Here is a 20912-nt window from a genome sequence, read left to right on the forward strand (position 1 = left end):
ATGAAGCTGTAAGCTGAGGACATGTGAGGCATCTATTTCTCAAACTAGATTGTTAGTTGAGTACATCTGGCTTTCCACGTCTCTTTCTGTCTTTGTTAGAGCCAGTTGTCGTTTGTCTTTGAAGACTGTACACCTTTGTATGAAATCTTCAGTTTTTTGGTAATTTTCAAGCATTGTATGGCCTTCATTCCTCAACACAATGATTGACTGATGAGTTTCTAGAGAAAGCTGTTTCTTTTTTGCCATTTATGACCTAATATTGACCTTAAGACATGCCAGTCTATTGCATACTGTGGCAACTCAAAAACAAACACAAAGACAATGTTAAGCTACATTTAACGAACCAAATAGCTTTCAACTGTGTCTGGTATAATGGCAAGTGATTTTCTAGTACCAAATTAGCAATTTAGCATGATTTCTCAAGGAAAAGGTGTTGGAGTGATGGCTGCTGGAAATGGGGCCTGTCTAGATTTGTCAAAAATGAACTTTTTCAAGTAGTGATGGTGCTGTTTTTACATCAGTAATGTCCTGACTATACTTTGTGATCAGTTGAATGCCACTCTTGTGAATTAAAGTACCAATTTCCTTCCGAAACAGCAAAATCTGTACATTATTCCAAACTTTTGGCCGCCAGTGTATCTGGCAGCACTGATGCAAGTCTTGTGAAAGCCCCTTAATGTGTATAAACATGAGCCACTTTTACATATGAATAGCTCTTCCGCCCTTTTTTCTCCTTGATGAACAAGGTAGACTCAAATGTCGATGGCGAGGTAAAGTTTGTTTTTTAAATGAATAGTTTTATGAGTGCTGCTTCTTCAGAGCCCTTTATGCTCCATTCCTGTCAGACACAGAATCACTGTGCAGAATAAAAATAAATACATTTAAAAAAAACTTTGGATCTGCACGAATCACAAAAGTGAGCAATTTTAGTTTAACGATGGAGAATTTCACCGAGAGGTGAAGAGATAGCATCCTGATTTAAATAGACCCAGTTAACGTGTTAACTTAACAGCCCTTGAGAATATGTAAACTAAAATTAATACTAAATATACAGAAAAACGAAAACTAATATCGAAAACAACTCAAAAACTAAACAAAATCTAACAATCATAGAGTGAAAACAAAATAAACAAAATAAAAATCGGATTGGAAAAAACTGCAGAAAACTTAGAACGAGTGGCTCTTTACAAGTCCTACACTACAGTTACCAAAAAAGTTGTAACTCAACTTCCAAGGTGTTCCCGTATTAAACAACGAGAATTCTGAGGCAGCTCTGGACTATTTAACCCACAGGAGATCAATCTTACACCTTTTTTACCATCACAGTCTCTACATACTCTGGGTGTGGGACATTCAGTCCATACTGCCTGTTATCAATCCATGGCAAAATCTGTTTATTTGCAACGAACTTGCAGCTAAACGTGGCGAATTTGTGCCAAATGTTTGCCAGAACACTATTTGTTTTTTAAAGGAATGACATGCCATGGAACAACTATGCAGAAAGGTCCAGGTGCAGTCCTGTCTGTGGCCCTGATGTACTGTTGTCCACTACCATCTCCAGCAGGCTGGCTGTGAAGAATGAAGGGATTGAAGTGGAGGGCTGAGGTAGGGATCAATGGGGGAGGAGGCCGGTAAGAGCTCTCGTCCTGCAGACATGCTGGCAGTACCGAGAATCTGCGGGTAATCAATCTGCTCCATGAGCCGCCCAATCCAGCAAACAGCTTTGTTTCACAGGACCCTGTGGAGTCATGGAGGGAATCTGCTTTATTAAGACTCATTTGTCCTCTAACAAGCCTCAGCGGTGGACAGGTGATGAAACACCACAACACCAACACATATGATTACCGCCATCAACGCCGGTGCAGCCTGTGTCCTGCGCAGGATAGTAAGTTGTGGCAGTTCATGCCAGTTCAGTACGTTGGATCCATTGTTTATTATTACACAAAAACCCTTGCAATCTAGCTGTATGAAGGATCAGTATGGACATCCTTATAAATAAAACAAGTTATAGACTTAAATTCTTAGCTTGTTCTGAGTTTGCCTTTTGGTTGAATATAAATAACTGAGTTCACTGACCCAATGCCACAGTCTTTTTCTCCATCACACAGACTTGCTTTGAATGGTGGTAGCTTTGAATCTCTTTTTATCTCCAAAAAATTATGTGAAAAATGCATCTAAAATGTTATTCTTAGCATTATAATATCGATTAGGGCTGTGTCGATCCACTGAAATATCGATACATCACGTTACTTTTTCTATATTTATATTCTAATATTTGTGCTTTTTATACAGTATCATGTCCAGCATTTCAATAAAGTAGCAGCAAGTCATGTAAATAAGTGCAAACTCAAAGCGGCGTTCCTCTGTGCAGTCAGAGACGCTTCTATGAGGAACGAGAGCCAGTTTTATTCGTGGACACACTGGGCCTCTCTCGCGTGTTTGGCACAATGGCCAGGCAAAAATATTGATTTTCCGCTTAATTGCGATTTTCATTTTAAAAATCCCGGTATCGATTCTTAAAATCATAAAGTCGGTCTTTTATGCTATATGCAACCCTTCACAATGCGACTATAAATGTCTGAGATTAGCCACTAGCTGCTCATTTTTTAGATTTCACTCACCAGTGATTGAGTATTATAGTGGCAAATATGTTCAGCACCGAGATCTTTTTACTGCATGCTGAGAGTAAAAGTTTGGTTTCACTCGTTCCGTGTAATGTGTGTCCAAAAACGATATCCACACAATCCATTTGTCACTGAATCTCTTTTAATACCCTTTCTGTTTTTTATAGTCAGTCATTGATAAAAAAAAAAACAACAAAAGAAACATTTAATTTAAAGTTCTACATGTTTGATGTTTACATGCCTAATTTGTCCTATTTACAAGTATTTACACTGTATACATTATATTGATTACACACACACACACACACACACACATACATATATATATGTGTGTGTGTGTTTGTGTGTGTGTGTGTGTGTGTGTAATCAATATAATATATACAATTTCAAGACGTCATATTTATTGATGGAATACATGGAATTTGTATATTTTAAAAAGCTGAATTGAGAACAAAATTATGAAAAACTAATGATAAAAGAAATTTGTAAAATCAATATTTATGTAATTTACCACATTAGAACATCCCCTGAATATTTAATAACAGCATTAGCTGAAAGATAATTTCTTTCATACTATCTGTAAGCAAAATGAACATTATAACTGAAATATACCCAACTGAATTGGATTTGAAAGCTTGTGAATCGGAATGGAATCATGACATTGTGATGAATCGTGATATATCGAATTGTGACATATGTATCGTGATACCAATACCTAATATCAATACAGTATTGTGAGATAAAATATTGCAATATTTTGAAATATCAATTTTCCCCCATTTACCAACATTTGATATAGTGGTATTATGATGGAAAGGCACTAAAGACAGCATTGTAATATGGTCAGTGAGTCCACATTTCTATTGGTAAGATTGTTTAAGTATGAATACTTACTGGTGATGAAGACCTAATCATGATGACCTACTCACATTTCAATATAAAAAAGGGAGGGAGAAAGAAAACTGAAATTACACTAAAAGCTAAAACTATCCCCAAGGGCCTTTTTTACAGTTAAATGAAATTACGCCCAACTCCCCTGTGGTAGCACTTTTTTAATTTATTTTCAGGGAAATAATTAGTTTTTTTGTAATTATGTGTGTGCCTTGCATCTTTTATCTTTAATCAGTGGGAAGCAGCACCCTTTGGGCTGCAAGGTGCTATGCTGCACTTCCTTGAGGAACAGTGGCAGTTTCATCAACTTTCACATGGAGTGCCAACAATAGACCCATATGTGAGGAATGCATACCAATGCTGAAGTCAACCAAGCATTCTGTATCAGTGCTTGAGGAAGTATTCTCTTAATTGGGCCACGAGATTCAGAAGCCCTTTTGTGGCAAGTGAAACATTAATTATAAACCCTTTCTGACTATTGACGTGGCATAAACCTCAATAGAGTAAGAATAAGAATAACCTCTTGTAGCCTCGTGGGTCATTGCTTATTGTAAACAGCCAAATATATAAGACAAACAAGGGTGAGAGGCAACAAGAGGATAAAAGAGAGCAAGCTAAATGAATAATGATTCTGAAAATAAACAATATACTGTATTAACTAGTATCATGAATTTGGCCAGCTATTTTGGCCAAGATGGCAAAATCAAGCAAATCTTAAAGGGATAGTTTAAAATTCTGTCATCGTTTACTCACCCACATGTTGTTTCAAACACGTCTGACTTTCTTTCTTCCATGGAGCACAAAATGAGATGTTAGGCAGAATGTTAGTCTGTCACCATGCACATTCATTGCTGCTTTTTTTTTTTTTTTTTTTACGCACAATGAAAGTGAATGGTGACTGAGGATAACATTCTGATCTCATTTTGTGTTCCACAGAGGAAAGTAGGTCATATGTGTTTGGAACAACAAGAGGGTGTGTAAATGATGACAAGTTTTGTTTTTTGTTTTTTGTTTTTGGATTTTTGGTGAACTATGCCTTTAAGAAACATTGCTGGCTTCTCTCATTTGGAGGAAATGCAACAAAATGAATATTTCTTTGTGGCACGACAAGTCTAAACCATGTTTTAAATCTTAGTCAAGGACATGTTGGGCTTGAGTGGCTGTTGTTTGTATGTTCGCAAAACCCCACTAACATACACAAACCGCACTTTAAACAGGACACAGCATAAGCTGTTAAGCCCTGAGACTGGATATGAGAATGCCATCGGCGGTTTAGTTTATGCTTGGCCACAACATCTAGTGCGTAATGTCTTCCCTCAGAGCTCCAAGCCCCAGGAACTTGTATTAATTGAGCTGGTAATTGAATAGTTGTCTATATTAGTTCTGGTCCCCTGCACACAAGTCTTGGTTTCGAGATTACCAGCGACGTGTTTGCATGAGGAAGAGAGGGTAGAAGCCCTGAGGTGGATTTAGAGTGCTTCGTGCTCACACTGCTGGATTCTTTGAAAGGATATAAGAGATGACCAATGTGTTCACCTTAGCAACCAAACCTAAGCCTTAAAAAAAAAAATATCAGCTGGAGAGTGATTCCAAGAAATCAATATAATCACAACACAAGATATATCTCATATTTAGATGCTTCTGTTATGTGATTAGATCAAATTTACATCTGATATACTGGTTGTTGTATATTTTAGTCATCAAAAGTTGCTTTGCAAAGAGCTTTCAACCATCTTGACTGCAATCAATAAATAAATAACTGAATTAATGTATTAATTTATTACACAGCATTTTTCAGAGCATGTTTATTTTTCTTTCCAATTGGCAATTAGTTTATTTTTCTTCAATCAAAAAATATATTTTTAAGATACGCATTTCAATTTCAAAGCAAATTTCGATCAAATTGAGTAATCTCTAACAAAATCAAATTTTAAAAAATCTTGTTTTATGCATATTTATATATTTTTAGTGCAAAAAATGTGCAGTGTAAGGAGAAAAAAACATAAATAAACTAACAAGAAAAAGGCAAGCCGAGCTTTGGTAATGTGCTTGAGGTCAGGCAGAAGAGAAAGATAAAACTAAATTAACAAAGAGGTCCCTGACCCCCTTTCGGACAGTTTTAAGTGGTTCACAAGAACTGCTAATCCTCACAAGATGAATAAAAAGTGTCTGCACCTCATCCTAAGCCTGAAGTGGTTTATTGACAAAAAAAAAAGTGAGGGAGAAAGTGGATGAAAAATTATACTTTGACTTCTGAAGAGACATCTCCATCCCCTTTTAAGATGCATTTTAACATCAGCCACAATTTGCATCTCACTCTGCCGACCAATTATTGTGGCACACAATGTGAAGAGGCAACAGTTCCAGAAACTCAAATTGTCAAGGAATAAAAACAAAATATACCAAATAAAAATATAATATATAAATAGGTACACCTCAACCTTCAGAGAGAATGGGTTAGTATGCCTCCTGATTTGGCAGAGGATTTAGGACAGTAGTTCTCCTCAAAAAGCGACTTGTGGTGAAATAATTATGCCTAAGTGCTTTCAGAGTCCTGCTGAAAATGAAAAATGGTTGTGTCCGCCGCTAAATAATGTTAATGACTTTGACTAGAAAATGCACTGCGATGCACTTTACGGTGCATGTTAAGAGCATAGCACATTGTTGACTTAAAACAACCAACTTCACACAATATAAAGGATTTTGACAGCGGGTTCGCTGGGGGTGAAGATCAAGCCACACTTTAAATATCATACGCAGCGTGTGGCAGACACCAAACACCTGTTTGTGAGGAGTTGAGAAACCTTCCTTTTATCGTTGATGCAGATTCAACGATTTCCTGGTAACTAACAGCTTCTCAATATGGGAAGTCGTTGCACCAAACTGGAACAAAACAACGGCAAAAAGCATCAAAAAGGAATATATTATGAATATTCAGCGAGGAGGGAAAACTGAATCCCTCATTTTCACCTTTCATCGTTCTCTACATTGCAGCCTTTTCTTAACTGCATAATTAATGAATAAAAAAAGGAGTGTGAATTTGTTTGTGTTGCCAAATAAAGAGTGGTGGAAAGACGTGTTTTTTACTTTATTCTCTTTTTTTAGTCTCTTGTGAAAACAATGGTAAAATAAAATAAGTATACCTTGTATATCTTGCATTGCTGTTTGCATTTTGTTTAATTGTAATCTATTCAATTTAGTTATATCAGCCATCTGAATGAACTAGTGCTGGACATCACTGCTAGAACAAACAAACATTGAAAGTAGCACACAATAAATAAAGGCTAAAAACACTTATATACAGTAAATATCGACTTTTTCCTGTGTAAAAGGACCAACCCATTTATAACACATTGTCGTTCTCTCTGTCACTTATAGAAAAACTCATGATAAATCCTTCCTGCACACACACACACACACTATTTTTGAGCAGGAACAAGTCTTTGAGCAGGTGCAAGTAGAAAATCCCCAGCATCACAATAAACATTTGTTTCTCTGACATCAATTGTTTCTCCTATCATTTTCTCGACCTTTCTGCACAATTTTTATCTCGGAGAGCGTGATGTGCTTTTAAAATGCATGCCTGCTATTTGCCTCCATGGAGACAACTGAGCATTAAAAAGGACAGAGGAACAACAAGTCAGAAAAATGGGGTAGTACACTACACAACTTGTAGTTGGCACCCTGCGCACACTTAGCTACTCACAGTCTTTTGTTTACGGTCGTGGCAGTGTGCACACGACCATTCGTCCCCCACTAAAGCCATGTTTACACTGGGTATTAAGACGTGTTTTGGGCGATTCGTTCACAAGTACACCTGGTCCTCTTTTTTGATCACTTGTGTTCGAATTCAAGGGTACAGTCTCTGATTTCATGACAGCATACATCAATCATAACGTCAATGTATTACTGCATGAAAATAAAGCGCAAAAAGTAAACGAAAAAAGCACACCATTTCTCTTAATTAAGGTTTAATTTAATAAGAGCGCAAACTTGACGTTAGGGCAGAATTCTAAATTATTTTAGTGGAATATATTTATTAACTGTCAGATGTGTGTGCTTCTCATCTGTGTCACTGCATGTTGATATCAGGCATACTGAAGTAGATCTAAGAAGTTCTTGTGCATGTAAATGTATTTTCTTTTTTTTTTTTTTTTTCAGATCAGACATTTATTTCCTTTTAAATCTGCATGTAACCAGCAATGGATCAAACGGATCCCCCAAAATGCATCTTAAAGATATGATCGTGAAATTAATTCACAAACTCATGAACATAGCAACAGGAGAGTTTATTAGAGATAACATGTCAACAAACAACATGAAAGAAGGGCTTGTGCCATTTTATTGCACTGATTTGCAGAGAACAACAATACAGCTGAAAATAATGAGACAGTGGTTAGGGAGACATTGGTGTTGTATTATTTTATTGTCTTATTATTTTTTGTACCCTGCTTCTCAATGCATTGCTTTCCTCTTGCTCTCTCTCTCTGTATTTCATTGGCTGTTGCTCATTGTTGCTCATCGGTGCGCACACCTGGCGACTCGTCGGTCAGATTTCAAGCAGGGTTGAAATCCGTCGTACCATCTGTTACTAGTCTGGGCATGTTGCAGAAATGCGCACACTACATGACCATTGGTCATGGGATCGGGGACTTCTCGTCACAGACCAGTCACGATTAGTTGCCGCTTTGAAACATCAAAGTAGAAGAGCTTGAGTCATGTAGTGTGCGCACTAGGCTCAAAGGGAGGTGTTTTTCTCCCCCTATCTCTCCAAAGGTACACATATACCCCCAGGAATAGATTAACCGGCCTAGAATCAGCTGTCAGAATTTGATACATTCACAAGTTATGCAGAGAGAAAACCAGACAAATTCATGAATTTGTGATCCATCCCCGCTCTGGTGTGCAGAGAAGTAAGGGGAGCATTAAGCGCGGCTTGGCTGCAGGCAGGATGAGAGTACAGCCGGTATATGAAAGAGACGGCAGAGACTAATCATGTAACTGTAGCCTAAAGAAACAGTTCCATTATACTCTATTATGCTACTGATTTCTAGGACCACATGACAGAATCAAACCCCTTCAATGGCACACCTCTGCCCATGATACACTCACCAGAGTTAGAACACAATTTTTGTCATTAAGAGCAAAAACACTTTTTGCCACTTTTTTAACTCAATTTCCTCTCAGTAACAAAAGAGAAGACTGATGTACTGGTGTTGGTGTACAAGTTGGTAATATATTGGTGTACATTGCCATAAACAGGGTCTGAAATTAGCTTTCTGACACACCTGCCAATAGTGGGTGAATTGAGAAAATGTATGACCATAAATAACAGCCATGGAACTTCATGTATCTTGTGTGTGTTTGTGTGTGTGTGTGAGTGTGTCCTTCTGACAATGGAATTAGGCTAGTATGTTTAGCTGTCATTTCATTGCATATTTCAGACTATACTTCTCAAATATGCAATGCATTGTACCTCCGCATTGACATAGCTATGGTGGTTACGGCGTAGCCTACGCAGTACACAGTATGATTACAACAATATCTGTGGTAGCGTCACATTTGACCTAGATTATTTTAATATCTATGCTTTACATACACATTGCATTTGGACTCGGGACCATTAAAGCAATTGTCTCATTTAGGAGCATCTGCTGTTTTTATGTTCTGTTTGTGTTTCATGAAGTTACAAGCGAAATGCTACAAAAGATATCTGTTTACAGGTTGTTGTTTTTTTTCAGGGTTTTTACTTGAAATTAATTTGAAATGTGAGTGAAACAATATGATTTGTATTCTACTCACGAACTCTCCAATCTGTATGATTATTTGACTGTATGTTTGACAGTATTGTGTACAATAAATAATCATATTTCATAAGTTATGGAAATGGAACACTTCTCATTTGTCAGCAAATTAAAAAGCACCATAAGAGTTGGTTATATTGCCTATATGCATTTTAAAGTCTTTACAATGACACCCATTTAGCGTTCGCCAAGCGAGGTATAGTTATTAATTAATTTGATGATTTCTTTTTCAGCACAGAACATCAAAAGTATGTCAAAATATTTATTTATTATTATTTAAGTGACTCAAAAGCAAGCAAACAGTATTTTTCTCATTTATTTACTCCCTGCAATACAGACAACATGTATAACAAACAGTATGTAGCCAACCTAAATTTCAACATGTTAATATACTTTGAACTCATTTTTAATGCTACAATAATTTTATAAATACTTTTGAATCCACAGATTACATGCTTTTGTTTATTTATGAATGTATAATTAGCATTTTGGCTGTGTAATCACAGAACAAAGCAGAAGCCAACACAGAACTATAAATGCAAACCAACATGTTGGCCACTACATGGACCATACGCCATAGGTTGAATGCAGAAGTACAAATTAGCCTTAACAGCGCAGGTCATTTTGTCACTCGCAGCATCATATAGAGCCGTATATCTGTAAAACTGAACCTGACAGAAAAATCTGAAGACACATTATGATTTTGTTCCTCATATTTTCGATTTGGTGGCTTAATGTGGGGATGTGAGATGCAAGAGTTGATGCAACAGATTTTGTAGTGGATGCATTGATTTGTTCTAGTAGACAGTTTGATTTGAATCGCTCTTATCGATTGAATCAGCAAGTGTCAGATTATCATTCTTGAGATTCAATTTAAACCATGCATTATGTGAATTGGGGAAATCTAGGACATTGGGTGAAGTGGGACACTAAACAAAATGTCTTGCTTCTCATAAGCAACACTGTGTTAACATGACCAAATGTTATGGTCTGTCATGTGATAAAATCTAAAAAAAAAAGTGGGGGGTGACAAAAAAAGTAAATTGCAGAAGTCGAAAGTGCAAAAATGTACAAGATGACCCTAATTCATCCTATATTGTTTTTAATAAAGATACTGGCAAACTGGCAATTGGCAGTTAATTTTTGACCCTGGCTATAAACTTACTAAATTTTATTAATCATTTGCATTATTTTTATAGTTTCTTTTATTTTTAATTTCTTTTTGTTTGTCAATTTGCTTCGCATATTCTGCATTGTAAAGTCTTAAAGCATGGAGAGTAATGTCCCGGCACTAACCCTGATGGTTGCTTTGCTTTCCATCTTTGCTGTCTCTTTCTGCTGGGTAACTGCTGAATGTGCTCTCTTTGTAAATATCTTTGATATGTATTGTGCTCATGTTTAAGCAAATATCAGAGCAGAGGCAGTGTAGCTGTTTGGTGGCCATTAAGATGCAGTGAGTGGCGTTCACTCCAGACAATGTCTCTGCCTGCAAAGGTCAACTACCCCACCCCGCCATACAGGCACACACACATGCACGGGTAAATAAGGGCCTGTTTACAAATGTGATGAAGAGGAGAAACAGTTCACCTTAAAAAGCCATTAGGCGCTTGGTTTTTGAACTTTACAACCCTCTTTTTAATTTGCTATTGTCTAGCCTCCTGTTTTATTTGCTTCCTTGCAATGGACTGGCAAAACTGCAAAACAATCAGAGCTAGACTGTTATTTCAGCTTCTGACCAGGTGGTAAACTTCAGCTAAAAATGTAAATCACTGTGTCTCAAATGATGTACTATACACTGTGCATGCAAGTTACACTATACACTAGGGCTGCAACTAACGATTACTTTGATAATCGACTAATCTAACAATAATTAAAACGATTATTCAGCTATTCTGCGATTATTGCAACGATTAATCATTAGCTCTTAACCAACTATTCAAGTCGTGCCCCGACATAAAAGGTTGTATTAAACGTGCTTGCTAACAATACAGAGGACAAAATCATCTTTTAAAAATATCTCTAAATGTCATTCAATGAATTAAAGGAAATAAATGCTTTTTATTAAGTTTAATTCAGTAAAGAATTTCACTGCAAAAAATCCTATTGTTATCAAGTGTTTTTGTCTTGTTTTCCAAGGTACATTTACTTGAGAAGCAACATATCAGATATTTAGACTTGCTTTAAGAGAATGTATCCTAAATAATATTTTTAATATTATATTCAACATTCTTGGATAAAAAAAAAATTTATTCTGCAGTATAGCTGCTAAAGTAAACGTACATTGTTTTAAATGAATTTTAGATATTATTTTTGGAAAACAAGCCAGAACAAAAACAAATCATATACGTATTTTGTTGCAGTGTGTAATGGGGCAAAGACTACCCTTTCACCTTTCTGTTCACTTCAATCCATCTTTAACTCACAAAAAAACAAACTCTCTCTTATTAATAAAGCTGTGTATTGCCAGTTTTCTTCACAATACGAAATGCACATTGACATATATTATGATTCAATAAGTCACGAGCCATCACGTTATAATCTAGCTGAATTTAGCGTGTGCGCTCGAGGGATGAGCCTCCCCACGCCAGAGTGTGCATCAGCCGGGTGCAGTTTCAATCTCTCGCCCCTAAATTGGGACACTTCGCGCAACTCATAGAAGAGGCACTGACCGCACAGAGAAATGCCAGTTTCAGAATCTGTAATTATTTACATGACCTGCTTCCTTATTATTTGAACTTTAATAAAGCTATAACGCATTAAATATAACTGCATTTAAGATGTAACACCGTCAATTATGTAAGACTTAATTTTTTGAGTACTTGGCCATAGAGTGTATGAATTTTAAAAGGGTAGTATCCTCTGGAACCCAAAAATTTTACATCATGGAAGCCTCCAACTTTTTTAATTGAAGGAAATATGTATCTGAAACATTGCCGCTAACTTTAACACATTAGTCAACACTGTCTCAAATAATGTACATATTTACTAGGGCTGTGAAAAGACAAAAGAAATTTACCTATTAGTCGTTTTCTGTGATTAATCACGAAGGTACATTAAAACAAACATAAAATATAATAAATATTTATATTTAAATATTTATTTAAATAAACATGTTTACTTGCAAGAAATTGGACAGTCATCATTTATTTTAATTACTTTAATATGCACATGTTTTAAAATGTTCGGATTTTGGCAAAAAAAGAGTTCATTAGACACATTTTTACAGGTATAAATCTTTGAAACAAGAATATGTTTCCTCTACATTTCGTAAAATCAGTGGACATGCTGTAATTAAAAGTTGGGCAAAATCTTCTGCCGTTTGACTATAACGAGTGCCAATGGTGGATCAAACTATAATTTGTGGACCCCCTGCAGTATCACTGCGGACCCCCTGTTGAAGACTCTTGGCGTAGAATAGTGCAGAAATAGGCTAAATTAAGTACCCAATGTTTTGTCTCTGTCACATTCTTTCCTATTGTGCAAGTGTTCTCCAGCCTTTATCATCACACAAAACAAGACATGACATGAACTGATCGAACGGAAGACTCGAGAAGTGACTCAGAGTTTTTCACCCTTCCTTTCAACAGCAGTCAGTGGGAAAGGTTCACTCTCTAGCTGAAAGCACTACCTGTTTCCTTGGGCTTGACAGGTATCCGCATTGTCAACATGGATCAGACCACCAGCCTAACCTGCAGTGGCAGCACCTGACCCCTGCAGCAACACACCTCAACTCAGGCATGCCCGCTGCACCAGCTTAGAGCATGACCGGGCCTTAGAGCAGCCCTAAATGGAGTCATCGGCTGCAGGGGGGACAGGATTGTCCTGGCAAGCTACCTCTGAATGAGGTGGATGTAGAGGATCTAGGGTGAATTAAATGAATTACTGGAAGTTTATTGTGTTTTTGTGACCCAAAACAGGTAGATGGAGCACAACAAAATGGAATAGAACACAGGGGTCTTGATAAATGTTTTTATAAGTATGATTATTTTTATCTTCACACACCATCTTAAAAACACACTGATTTAAAAGATGCATGGCAATTGCCAAAGATTTCCACCTTAACATAGACCAACAATTAGAAAGTGCGCAGATGGACTACAAGAATGTGTCTCATGTATACATCTGCTAAGGATATCGATATTTTGTTTCTCTTCGTAGCCTTCAAATATACAGTATATCACTATAATTATATATCAATTATATACACTCACTGAGCACTTTATTAGGAACACCTGTTCACATCAACAATCAGAATGGAGAAAAAATGTGATCTCAGTGATTTTGACCGTGGCATGATTGTTGGTGCCAGACAGGCTGGTTTGAGTATTTTTATAACTGTTAATCTCCTAGGATTTTCAAGCACAACAGTCTCTAGAGTTTGCTCAGAATGGTGCAAAAAAAAAACAACATCCAGTGAGTGGCAGTTCTGCGGATGGAAATGCTTAGTTGATGAGAGAGATCAATGGAGAATGGCCAGACTGGTTCGAGCTGACAGAAAGGCTACGGTAACTCAGATAACCACTCTGTACAATTGTGTTGAGCAGAATAGCATCTCAGAATGCACAACACGTCGAACCTTGAGGCAAATGGGCTACAACAGCAGAAGACCAGGTCGGACACTTTATTAGGACCACAGTATTCCTAATAAAGTGCTCAGTGAGTGTATATATGAATGTTGGTGTTCAGGTGTCCACAAACTTTTGGCCATATATAATCATTTCACACATTCTACATCATCAGAGGAACAAAGATACTGGTCAAACTCTTGACTGTCTAAATGTCAATAACTGTGTTGTGCAGGAGGATAAACAGTTAACACATAATTGTGGATCCAGTTGTGAGATCCTATCCAATTTGGCCCAATTATTGCAACTACATAATTAAGCACATTGCAACAATAATTTTACATATTCTAAATCTTCCTTGGTCTATGTCCTATTAATGCTGCTTAATTTGTTTTCAATCTGTTCATTTTTACCTGTTTTCTTAGTGTTTCGCAAACGTTTAATTTGAATGCACATGCCTACAAACCCTTCCCTCACTTCTCTCTTACCTTCTTTGGTGTTCTCCAGGGGTTCTCTCTCAGTTGACTGGTCTCGCTGGAGACCGCAGAAAAAGTTAAGGCTGCTGTGGCATTTCCTGAAATAGTGCCATTGGTTCATGTGAGCCGTGTGCCATAGGGAGCTTTCACCTGGAACAATGGACAGTTTAAGAGAGTAAACAAAAATGGCTTGTCTGCATGTCAAAAATGGTACAGAGATTGGTTAGGCTAAACCAGAATGGAGAACAAGCAAACTGGAAGGGAGGCATACAAATACACTGTTGAATATCAGAGGAATAGAATCGTATCTATAGTCAAGCAAGTATGACACAGGATGATTAAATCCCAGGGTTAGGGCAAGGGATCTGGGTGAGAGCGCTTTGAACTGGCAGTCATTGTATAGAGATTGAGATAGAGATTGAAAACTAAATCCTGTTGAGATCAAACCCTCTTTTATATAACTGTTGTGCAAGAAGGTCACAATACAAACATGCAAGTTTGGATCCAGTAGTCAGATTCTATCCAATTCTGTCCAATTTTGACATCCAAGACCCTGTTTACATGTGGTATGCGTTTTGGGTGATCTGATCACAAGTGGACAGGCGAGACACATCACCATTTACACCTGGTCGTAATATGCATCTCTTTTTACCTGTTTGGATTTTCAGGGGAAGGTCATGATTTCATGACTGTATGAATCAATCACTATTTAAGTGTTTACTGCATGATAAAAAAAAAAAAGCAAAAAATAAATAAATGGTGCACTGTTTCTCCCAACTATACTTCTATTTAATCTAAATACAAAGGTGACTTTTCAAGCAGAATTATTTTAGTGGAAAACCTGCAAGTTGATATCTGGTACACTAAAGTTCCATGAAATGTTTGTGCATGCACTGTATATGTATGCACTGTTTTCCAATCGGACAGTTATTCCTTTCAAATCCTGCAAGTACCTGGCAAATTTTAAAACTTTTGTTTAAGCACATGGGTTAACTGACAGGTGAGTAGGCAGCGCTTTGCTGCTGTTCAAAATGCATTTAAATGGATAAGTACTTACCAACCTGGTCTTACAGAATCAAGTTACTACACCTAAATTTTTGCTAAATGATTTTTGCGTGGCTCGTTATTTGTATCGCAGCAGTTTCCTGGTGAAATAAACACTACAACAACAATGACTTTTAATCACTTTCACACAAATCACGAGTAAAACGGCAGATTATCCAATCATAAACACATACTTTTTGCTTTGTTCCTCACACAATGCTACCTTATGACATCAAAACACTACATAAACAAAATTAACTTTAAAAACCCCATCAATTTGGTAAAACATTTACTAATTAACTTTTAGCGGTAAACAGTGGACATTTCATTTCGAAACTGCTGCGATACGTGTAATGAACTATGTAGTCATTTTGCAAAAATATCGCCACAGTCACGTGGTGGTCACATGTGCTTTCGATTGCATTTGGCCACCTCCAACTGTGTTTGAAGTAAACAAATCTCACTACGTTTTGGATCCCGACTAAACCAGTCTTCAGCATTGTCCCCTTTCAAATGGATCGCCCAAAAATGCATCTAAAATACCATATGTAAACGGGACCTAAGCCCAGCGAAACAATACACACTGAAGCACAATTGAGATTCTACTTAAATGCAAGAAAATGCACCAGATACAGGCTTTTTATTTATTTTATTTTTTTTACAATTGTGAAAAAAATTTAATAAAATATGGAGTCCTCTTAAAGTATTCTATGTGGGAAATAAAAGGGCCTTCCTCTGCATACCCTATTTTCTCTGTGTCAGGACAACCTTGCTTCTGAAAATTATTAATGGCTCCCTTGTATGCTGTCATCTTTTCCCCCCCTCATCTAGCATTTTGCTCCAGTCTCTTACAAACAGCACCGCCACCAAACAAGCCACAGATCAGATCTATCAAACTCGTTAAGAGTACCCAACAGTCCCTTAGGTTGAAAAAAAGCTACCCAAAAAGTGGAGCCCGTTTTTGGAATGGTGTGTTGTTTTGATAGCGGCACATCATCTTGCATGTGTGCTGATGTTTTGCAAGGATGCCAAGATGAAGGGGTGGGGGGTGGAGTGGGGGACAAATCGCAGCATTGGGAGAGACATGTGGCCTTCTTTTAAACTGAGTCATAAATCAGAACACTGACAAACAGAGAGAGAGAGAGAGAGAGAGAGAGAGAGAGAGAGAGAGAGAGCACAAACTCAAACCTTAAAATTGCCTTGGCTCACTTTCTCCGTTTTCACTATTTTCCTAATTTTTGTTGATTCACCTTTCTCTCCTCATCCTGATACTTTGTTTACACACCTTTTAAAATGCAATATCTCTGATGCATTAGCCTTCCTCCCTCCATCACAGATGCTCTTCCCTGGGTTAAAAGTTAATAACTATAAGCTCTTTTCTTCATGTACCTTTTTCACACACTCTCTCTCTCTCTCTCTCTCTCTCTCTGTCTCCCCTTCTCTAAGAAAAGTACACAGTGCTTCCCCTGGGCTCACAATCAAATGCCACGGCCACATTAACCCCCATCCGAATTCACACCACTGCCCCTCGCTTTTATTTGGCTCTGCATACATTACGCCCTCACGTGTCCTCTGAGCGTCTCTTGAGGACACCGATCTGCCCAGCACCCAGCCATCAACCACAGTTCACCGCCCGGAGAGGATGCAAGGTCAGTGTGAGGAAAATCAAGGGCAATAAGGCCTTGTGCAAAAACAAAAGTCAAATAATGTCTCTGTTTGTTTACTATATGATTTTTCCTTTACAAAAGATAGCCTGTTTATTAAAATTTAGGAATGGACACTACCTATATAGATTGGTCACAGATGTCTGAGAGAAAGAGAGTGTATGTGTATACTCATTAAAGAGCTCGAATGAATCGAAGTGAAAAGGGATTTTAACATTTAGAATCTCAGGAGAAATTGATACAGTTGAAATCGAAATTATTCAAACCCCCCAAGACAGTAAGGATTTACAAAGGTAAGCTTTTCTGATGACCCAGAATTTTTAAACTTTACATCTATATCAGAAAGTGACACATTCAAAGTCATAGTGTGAATATATAACCTAATATTTCTAAATAGCAGGATTTGTTTTTAAATACAGCCATGTCATAATTATTCAACCCCTATTGCATTTAGCTGTTTCTTAAATATGTAAGGTTACACAAGTAATTGTTTTAAAACAAAATTAAGTCATCGGCACTTATTTAAGTTTTAAAATTTAAGTTTAGCGTTGTAAGCAAAAATGTATTTCTATGTAAAAAATACAATTAAAAATAAGCTGTCTCAAAAGCTAATAGAGGAGATTATTTCATTACACATGAAAGGTCATGGCTAAAAGTACATTTCCAAGGTACTTCAATTTCCAATAGACAAAGTTGGCAGCACCATTCATACATTTTTTAAATATGGTACAACAGCAATCTTCTTGGAGTGTGGAAGAAAGCAAAACTTCGCCAAGGGAAATGTTGACTTGAATATTCAATAAGTAATTAGGAAAGAAGTAGGAAAGACCTGTGGAGACCTGGAAGAATGTTTTATAGACGTATGACACTAAACTGAAAATGAGTTTTAGACCCATGGGTCAGCAGTATGTCTGGAGTAAAATGACAAGAACGACACCATCCCCACAGTCAAGCATGGAGGTGGGTCAGTCCTGTTATGGGGTGTTTTGCGGTTGCATGAAACAGCTATCCTGACTATGTGACTGACACCATGGATTCTTTCAGGTATCAGGCCATTTTGGCATGAAAATTGTGATGCCTTCAGTGTGTAAATTGAAGCTCAGTGACTTTCCAGCAAGACAATAACACCAAGGATACATCCAAGTTGTCCAAAATCTGGTTCAGGGATAGGTCGTGGAATATCCTAAAATGGCCCTTTCAGTCCATCATTAAAATCCCATTGCAAACATTGGTTGGGATTTCAAGGAAGCAGTAGCAGCACAGAAACTCCTCATGAGAAATGTGTAAAGATTCTAATAGAGAGGTGTCCGAAGCCTGAGAACCTTTATAAACTTACCTGAAACATTTATTTGCTGTTATTAAGGATAAAGGATGCTCCACAAATGATTGACTTTGGGGGTTGAATATTTTTGACATGACATTTGTGGAGAGAATGAGTTATTTTTATTTTCAAATTTGGGTAAACTGAACTCTTTTTTCAGTTTTAATTCACATCACCATAATGTATTGCTGGTCAGGGGGGTTGAATAATTTCGACTGTAACTGTACTAACTCAGATTAAGGTCATGTCCACACTAATAAATTTTCATTCGAAAACGCATTAATTTCTCTCATCCACACTGAAAAGGTTTATCATTAATTTCCTCCACCAAAATTAAGACTGTTGAAAATGCTCTCCATAACCGCATACTTTGGAAAACAATGACATTAAGTAACTGAAAATTGAGTTTTTTTAAACTTAAATGGATTAGTGTGGATGTGGCCTTAGTGTGAACCAAAAATAAATGAGATCGGAGCCATAGCTGAAATGTTTAATTCCCGAAACTTTCCATTGGTTCAAAAAAAAAGATCCCGCCCAAACTCACATCAATGCTTGAGCCATTGTTGCTGTGTCAGGCTGGTCAGAATTCTCAAAAAAACTGAGCAATGTTTTGATAGCACCACAGTTTTTACACTTTATGGGGAAATCAACCTACAAATAGCTTAATTATAGTCTCTGCTATATTAAAGGTATAGTTCAAACATTCAAATTCTACCATTATTTACTCACTCTCACATCATTCCAAACCTGTATGACTTTCTTTCTTATGTGGAACACAAAAGGATCATTTGTAATTAATATCTTGGTCCGTCTTTTCAATATAATGCACTTGTTCCACTTTAAAGCTTAAAAAATGACCCAAAAGTATTGTTTGAAGTAGTCCATGCATTTTGTGGGTCATATTCCAAGTCTTCTCAAGATTATTTGCCACTGTATTAAAAAGACAATCTGGAATATTCATTAAAATTATCCTTTTGTTTTGCATAAAAAAGAAAAGGTCTATGGAAAACAGGTTTGGAATGACATGAGGTTGAGTAAACTATGACAGAATTTTTTTTTTTTTTTTTGGGTGAACTATTCCTTTAAGGTGTGATAGGGGAAAGTATTTCAGTGTTGAAAAAATTAAGAGCTCAAAAAACAATTATATGGTATTATTCACATCTGACAGAAATGGTGACCAAAACGGTCCACCAAAACATGTTTTCAATTTAGACCTCCTGAGGTAAAATAAGATATAGATTCAATGCAATGTATAATATATTGCTATGTTCAAATAACAAAGAATTTCTGAGGCACAGTAAGAAGCTGATAAGTATGTATTAGTGATTTCTTTTGTAACAATAAAAGTAGTAATCTGTACTATTGTATCTTGTTATTGTATTTAAATTATTCAAAAACCACACGAGAGGGTTTAAGCATATCCGTTTGGGCTAATCCCATTGTCATCAATTGCCACTTATCAGTATCATGCAAATACATAAGTGCTATATTACAGTTTTTATATATTTTCTCAATGAAGTGTGGAAAATATGATTATAATTGCTCAATATTCAGTGGCTTGTGAATGTGGAAGAGCCTAATAATGCTCTTTGGTAGCTGCAGCAGTAATTTTGATCAGCTTTTCAATAATCTTCAGTGTTAATGTCAATCATGCACGTGCTTATTCATGAAGAATCAGATTGTATTCAAATCCTTCCCGAAAGGAATAGGAACGAACAATAATCCAAAAGTCATTACAATAAAATTGTAATACAAATATGATTAGAAGGAGAATAAATATCAAAGGGGATTTTAAAGAATGAAAAAGAGCTTAATGTACGAAAATTTTTAAAAGTATCACATCTGAAAGCCACACAGCAGTGTTTCCAGGGCCAGCGGAGGGAAGTAGCAAACTGAAAGGCAAGAGATTTTGCCCTGCTCTGCTGTTTGCTCTGTTTGTCTGCTTTTGCATGATTAATATTCTTGTCCACACCATCCCACCGCACCCCTGCAGACAGCCCCCAGCCTGCAGCTCGGACATTCCATTTTCCTCCAAAAATTCAACCCCAAAACTCTCAGAGAAGTCCATCAACAGTGGGAAGGAAGATTTTGGTGATTATGGTCCTAGTATTCAGGCTAATGATGATGATGATGGTCTGGGAAACAAGTGTGGGGCCTTCTGGGAAATGAAGTGTCGGGGTGATGAGGTGGGGGGGTGCATCATGCTGAGGTGCGGAATAGCACCCCCACCCTCGGCGGCGCTGTGGGCTGCGGTGATATGCAGGGTCCATTGTATAGCGATTATGTAGGACGAACACGGAGGGTACTAATCTTACTGTGGGAGGGTACGTGCTTGTGAATGATTGAGCATGAGGAAAAAGAGAAAAGGAGGAGAGAAGATGAGGAAGAGGAGAGAAGGAGAGGAGGAAGACAGAGAGAGAACCCCCTTAGCAGCGATTAAGAAATGGTCTGTCACAGATTAAAGCTGCAGGGAGGCAGGAGGGAGATGAGGCGAAGCCTCCCACAGACACAAGCTCGTAAGGA

The sequence above is a fragment of the Myxocyprinus asiaticus genome, chromosome 16 (genome assembly GCF_019703515.2).
Source record: "Myxocyprinus asiaticus isolate MX2 ecotype Aquarium Trade chromosome 16, UBuf_Myxa_2, whole genome shotgun sequence".
NCBI classification, from domain to species: Eukaryota; Metazoa; Chordata; class Actinopteri; order Cypriniformes; family Catostomidae; genus Myxocyprinus; species Myxocyprinus asiaticus.